The sequence below is a fragment of the Phascolarctos cinereus genome, unplaced genomic scaffold (genome assembly GCF_003287225.1).
Source record: "Phascolarctos cinereus isolate Bilbo 61053 unplaced genomic scaffold, phaCin_HiC Scaffold_4;HRSCAF=312, whole genome shotgun sequence".
NCBI classification, from domain to species: Eukaryota; Metazoa; Chordata; class Mammalia; order Diprotodontia; family Phascolarctidae; genus Phascolarctos; species Phascolarctos cinereus.
Genome location: NW_027555847.1, coordinates 526,919,262 through 526,926,280, shown reverse-complemented (window position 1 = coordinate 526,926,280; position 7,019 = coordinate 526,919,262). Strand labels below are relative to the sequence as shown.

The 7,019-nt window shown below is 34.0% G+C and overlaps 1 pseudogene; it reads right to left on the bottom strand.

Moving 5' to 3' along the window:
- Positions 1-6,089: 6,089 nt before the first annotated feature.
- LOC110207852 (synaptosomal-associated protein 23 pseudogene) lies at positions 6,090-6,705 on the bottom strand (annotated as a pseudogene).
- Between the last annotated feature and the right edge of the window lie 314 nt (positions 6,706-7,019).

Below are 7,019 nucleotides of genomic sequence, written 5' to 3'. Positions count from 1 at the left end.
AACATTTGCTTATTAAGTATTTCTTTGTGGTTTTCTCCTCTGTTCAAAATGGTGACAGAAATTTTTATTCCTTAACATCTATGTTTATATTTTCTTTTCAAAATAATTTTATTTTGCATCTTGGTATTCCCACAGATGAGTCCATCAAATTTGATGTGCCAAACTATTTAGACTCTACACACACACACACACACACTTTTTTTTCCTGAAACAGAATCTTCTAATAGTTTAGATGCTAATAAGTAAAGGATATTAAGAAAAGGAATTCTAAAAAATCATAAAATAAAACCAATCAACAAGTTTTTTACCACACTGCTTCTAAATAATAAGCACTGTGTTACAAACTAAAAAGACAAATACAAAATGTTGCAGGCCCCTACCTCAAGGATCTTACAGGGCCCTTATAGATCCACTGAGTTCAACCTTTTACTATATAGGTGAGATAACCAAGGTCAAGAAGGTGAAATGACTTTCTCATTGTCAAACTAATAGTAAGGGGTGAGCTGGAGGATCATCCCTGCCCCCTTTCTAATTTTATTTTACTTCCTATTGAATGGCTGCTCCCAGTACCCCATTTAAAGAGGGTACTGGATAAGAAGGATACAGGATAACCATGTCATAATTTCTCACCAGACTGAACTCCATACTTCTTCATCATGCTCCCCTTCACCAACCTAAGTACCAACCCTTTACAGCTTCCTTTCATATATTACTTTCCTCATTACAATGTAAGCTTATTTGAGGAAATGACTACCTTTCTTGTTTATATTGTATGAATATAGTTTTGTAATTGTTTGTATTTTATATTTTTATTTCCAATGCTGAGAAGGACAGATATGTAGTAAGAACTTAATAAATGCTTGTTAACTGAATAACTGTTTGACTTCATAATTGGATGGTTCCCTGAAGAGAATGGAATCAGTTCAAGGAAAGTTGGAGAATTTTGTGAGACATTTCACTGGGAAATTGTTGATCCTTGAAAAAATTTTCCTCCAACATATATTACTACTTTCAGGTGCCCAGAACACAAAAAAGTCTTAAAATACAATTATAGGATTCTTTACTCTTGCCTCTCTCTGTCTCTGTCCATCTGTGTGTCTCTCTCAGGCTTTCTATATCTTACTCTGTCTCTCTCTCTCTCTGTCTTTCTCTGTCTCTCTGTCTCTCTCTCTCTCTTTCTTCCTCTTCTTCCTACATAAATGCTGATGAATTCTTTCAATTCTTATCATCTATATAATGAGTTCCAAATGATTTTGTCATTAAAGATATATTAGGTAAAATTTCCAAAAGGGGGTAAATAAAAGTAGTTTATTTTTGAAATGTTTTATATGACAATTTGGATACAATTATTTATGAGGAGAATCAGTTCAATGGATGAATACCAAATATATCATAAATAAATGTAATAATGTCTACATGACTCTCAATTAGGAGAAGAAAATGAAAAGGGAAACTATGAAAAGTTGAAGGACTGAATAATAATAGAAATGTGTACAATGCTGCTGAAAGAACATTGGCCTTGGCCTAGAAACCCTGCTTGAATTGTAGTTCTACCACTTAACTTGCAATACCTTGGGCAAATTACTTAAGCTTTGTGTAGCTTAAAGAGCAATACATGTACTTCCTACTTCTCTGTACTTACGTGAGTCTTAAAATAAATAACATACACAAATTGCTTTGTAAACCTTATCATATACAGGCAATTTATTTTCAGAAATTATTCATTTCTACAGCTACCACCTATTAGGGCTTTAAAAAGTTTGAAATTCAATCAAGTCATCATTCTTAATATCTCATATAAAATACATTTCAGTTCTCCTTCCCCTACCAAAGTATGTAGATTAGTTCTTTTTATATTAACTAGATATAGCCTAAATGTGGTACAGATTACACAAAAACAAAACTGGGAGACTATTCATTTGGTTCATGCTTATTTGATGAAAAGGAATGCAAATAACAAAAGGGTATTCATAATTCTTATAACTTTCTTCCTTTACATTCCCCCAGCAATGTAAAAGTGTATGTCAGATCTAAACTATTGCTTTGTTTTTAGAAAAGCCACACATAGGTAAAGAGTTATGAATAGACTCTCTGTGAACTCAAGTGGAAATCTGAACAAAGCATATCCCTCTTCTGCATAATAATTATGCACAGTAGCAGCTGTCTGCTGGTGAGGCAGAAAGCAGATAGAACTTGGCCAGTCATCACAGGCTGCACCTTCACCTCTGTCAACAGCCATCTTCAAATAAGTGCTGGCAAGTTAAAAGTTCATTGTCCAAAGTGACCCTGATGTGAGCCATCTCTGTTGCAAACAAATACAGTGGATTGAAAAGTCACAGGGGGTACAGAAATAAACATCGCCAGCTGTCATATCTTCAAATTTAAAATAAAACATGCATATCATCATCAATGCTAAAGAAAACATCGAGGAAGATGCAGCCTAAATTGCTAGATTTTAAAATTCACTTCTGTTGAGGTTTCTTTGGGAATTATTAATAATATTCAAATCAATTGGTTGATAATTTAATTTAAAATGTATTCGTTCTTAACAATATACATTATCACCTATAGATATTAAATGTATATTTTAAGAAATTGATTACACCATTTATGAAAGAAAAGATAAAACAGTCCATTAGATTGTGAGATCCTTAACATTGCATTCTTTTTTTTCTTTCTATGCTATGCATATTCAGTATAATGCCTGAAATATAATAGCTGTTTAATAAATGCTTGTTGATTTGGCTTGATCAGAATATTTTATATTTATTTATTTTTATCTCCACTATTTTAAGATTCCAAAGTGGTATGAGAAGGCATCAACCAAATTCTGGTTACACATTTATCAGTCTGAAACAAATTTGAGAAATTCTATGCAATTTACTTATTTCATTGTAATATCTCCTTGAATTTCTTAAATTATCTGGAGAATGGTATTGGTCAAACATATAATCTATGTGTTTTAAATGACTGTATGTGTGTGCACATATGCACATATGTGTATAGACAAGATGAGGTGCTTTTCCTTTTCTGTGTTACTGGGTACTTACTCTTAGCAACACTGTTGTTGCTGTTCAATCATTTCAGTCAGTCCTTACTCTTCATGACCTCATTTGGGGTTTTCTTGACAAAGATAGTGGTATGGTTTGCATTTCCTTCTCCATCTCATTTTACAAATGAGGAACTGAGGCAAACAATGAGTAAGTGACTTGCCCAGGATCACACAGCTAGTAAGTGTCTAAGGTGGGATTGGAACTCATAAAGATGAGTATTCCTGACTCCAGGGCCAACACACTGCAGACTGGCCCACCTACCTCCCCACCTTAGGAATTACATTTTGAATTAACAATTGAATGAAATATTGTCTTTTACTACCTTAGTATATCAAACCTCAAACTGACTTGGATAGTTAATGACTCTAATATTTCCTCTGTATAATCATTCCATTTGGGGGAAAAATATTTTTTCCTATGATTTCTGAATATCTGCTTCAAGACTATTTCTTCTATCTTCCTATTTGGTTAAGAAGATCCAATGACATACACACACACACACACACACACATATATATATATATACATAGTTTTTTGTGTAGTAGAACCTAGATTTTGAATGATTCTAGTTAGGCTTAATATAGTTAAAAAATTACCTTAGCAGTTGCTCTTGATTATAAGATATTGTAAAAATATATTCAATATAAGTCACAAAAAAACTGATATTGCCTGTTATCTTAGGAAAATACTTCAAATGGAAACAATCACAATTAAATTTGGCTAACATTTTTAAAAAGAACTACTACATAGTAGGTACACTCAAATAGCAAAGGGATAGATATTTGGGGAACTATTAAGTTAAATATAACCACCCTTTAGAAGATATAATAATTTAAACATTTTTAAATTAAAATATAACATAACAGGTCATTATTAGTTTATAAAAGAAGTACAAAATGCTCTCTCTGGTATGAGGAGGAAAAATATCTTTCACTGTGTGGTTGTATGCTAAAATGACTTAGCTTTTGTTATAGCTCTGACTGAAAGAACAGAGAGAATAAGAATGAAGTATTAAAAGTTGTGGTCATTCCATGAAGATTATTGTTTTTAAAAAAAACATATATAGAGTACAAAGATTTTATTGGCATTTGTACATGTTACAAGGTACTGGAAGAGAAGGACTCTTCAGCAATACAAATGGCTTATAAAGTGGAGCAGATAAATTTCTGGGATGCCTGAATTCCAAATTGGTTTGATAATTCACAAAATGTCAGCAGTGTATGACAAGTTGTAACTTGTTTTAATGTCTTTCACTAATTAATTCATTCAAGAGAAATGTCTAGGCCTTGTTCATACCAAATCCATACTTCTGATTGGTCATTTTCACTAAGAAGTCATTTGTAGTTATAATTGTCTGAGTTTTCATCACTCCTCTTAAACACAAGATAAGTAGAAGATAGAAAGGGAAGAAGACATTAGCAGCTGAGAGAATCAAGAAAGGGGTATGGAAGATACATAAGAAGTAAATGAAAGATACCCTTAAAATGGAAGGCAATAGTAACTGGAGGCCTAGGAGGAGCCAGGAAAGTCCTCTGCAGATGGCATTTGCATTGCATCTTCAAGGGAGGAGGGAGTAACAATAACAATAAGATGGCAAGAGAAATAGAAAACAAATAATGTCTTTGTATGTACGGAGTTTTGTTAATTAAAATAAGAGCTAAAACAAGGACAGACAACCAGGTATTTACCCCAGAGTACCAAAAGTGAAGAAGGGTTTGTATTTTCATCAAAGAATTCACATCTCAGGTGAGCTTCTTCCCAAGATGCTACCTGTTCAAATCCCTTCCCTTGAATTGGGTTCCCTACCAATAACCACTATATGAACCTGTAGCAGCTGGTATCTAGGATGTCCTTTTCTCCACCACAAGTAAGTACCCTGGGACCTCTACCATCAGCCCTTCCTTAAATTAGAGTCTTCTCTATACCTATGTAAGGTATTGAACCAGAAATGCCATGTGTAATTCCAATTTAGACTTTATGTACGTGCAGAATATACTATTTAGGCTCAATTCTCTTTATCCAAAATGAATCAACAGTTTTTTTTTTCAGTCATCACATATTGCAAATAAAGGCAGCTGCATTTTGAAAACTAAAACTGGCCATAAAGCAATGGCAAAAACAGCCCTGCTGCTGCCTGAAATAAAAATATTCCCATTAGCTGGCATATGGAACATCTAAAACACAGATATATTGTGGTGATGAATATGTTTGAATAAATAAAATGTCATTAGGGTATTTAAAAGATATTCAACAAATACCAATGAACATCCTAATAACTGAACTTTTCCCTACTATATGTCTAAAGAGGAATCTATGTCCTTGGAATTTTCTAAGTAAAAAAAAAAATGTTCTCTGGTCAGCATATTTTTTTTTAAATGGGAAAATTATGCTACATTTTTTTTTAGTTTTAAACCATAAAATGATTTGACATGTTCTAGAAAGTGCAACATGAACTGAGATCACAAAACATGTTTGTATAGAAATCCTTTGGAGAAAAATTAAGTTCCTTCATTAAAAAAAAGTTACTCTGTTTTGCATTTTTAAGATTTTATGATTTTAAGAATCATAATCTCCAAAAACAAATAGTAGCCAATGAGGGTGGCTTTTGGTCTTGGCTAGTGATTTCATCTGATGCAGATAGGAACATGCCCTGTGACTTTCAGAGTCACAGGCAGCTGCCTGGGGCCACCGAGAGGTTGAGCGACTTGCCCAGGATCAAATACCTGGTAATGAACCCAATTATTTTCAAAGGGAGATGGGATGTGACTAGGCCTTTTCTTTATGTAATTTTTCAAGGTAGTTAGGGATTGTAGAACTTCTACTGATATAACAAAAGCAACAACAAATAATCATTGTACATGTCACACATTCCTTCCCTACCCTACCCCAGAGTATATACACTCTCCCTCCTTCATTTTTGTCTTTGGCAATTCTTAAAAATCCTGAAAGCAAAAGTCGGCTAGAGTACAACAAGGATGTATAACAATTTTAAGGCTTAACAACACAGCTTCAGCCTGTGTATTGAAGAGGAGAACCCTAAAGGAAGACTAAATGGTTTGTATCAATATGCTCAAAAGGGAAAAGAGCAAAATTTGAAACCAAATGGGAGGGCACCTGTTTCACTCCTCTGACCCTTTCTATGGCCATAGTTTTCAAGTTCCCGAAGATGCTGCCAACCTGACATAGATTTTCTTCCATTTCATCCTCTCTGGCATCTTTAGTTATCCATTTAATGTACCCAGCACTGGCTCCCCCTGCAGCTCTTTGCTGAGGCTGACCATTTGTCAAGTGACTGGTCTGCTTCAAAACCACATTACAAGGTGAATTTTCTCCACCTTCAGCCTATGTTGCCTTATATTTCCTTGTGAGATTCAAAATTTGTTGACCCATTCCAAGAGCAAACACAAAGGCCACAACACTTGTTGAGTTCTGTTAGGGTCTTTTCTGCCTTTCTCATTTCTTTGTTTATTTGGTTCATGCCTTCTTCCATGCAGTTCAGTTTTTCCCCTTGTTTATCCAATATAGTAATTATTTTGATTCCTGCATCCTGAAACTCAGTGGCTAAAACCAGGATTCTCCTTGTGCCTTCCAGGGACTCATCAGTCACATGGTGAGCACTTTGCTGAATTTCTTATGTTCATAGATCATCCATGATGGATCACAGTTCATGGTAAGCAAGAAACAGGAACTGTGATACTCAGGAGACTTAATCAGCCTTCCCTTTCTAATCTTCCTCAACCTGAATTTTCTGGTCAGTATATTGAATTGAAATTACTAAAGCAAAGACTAGAATTCTTCCAAAATTCTCTCCCATTATATCTAGCTCAAATAATGTTTTTTTTAATTATGGTAACTAAGAACACATGAAGATAGTATTATTTTATTTTATTCCTTTTTAAGAGAGATTCATCTTTCCTCTTGGCTTTAAACTGTTGGAGATCTGATTTTTTTCGGTTCTGAATTGAA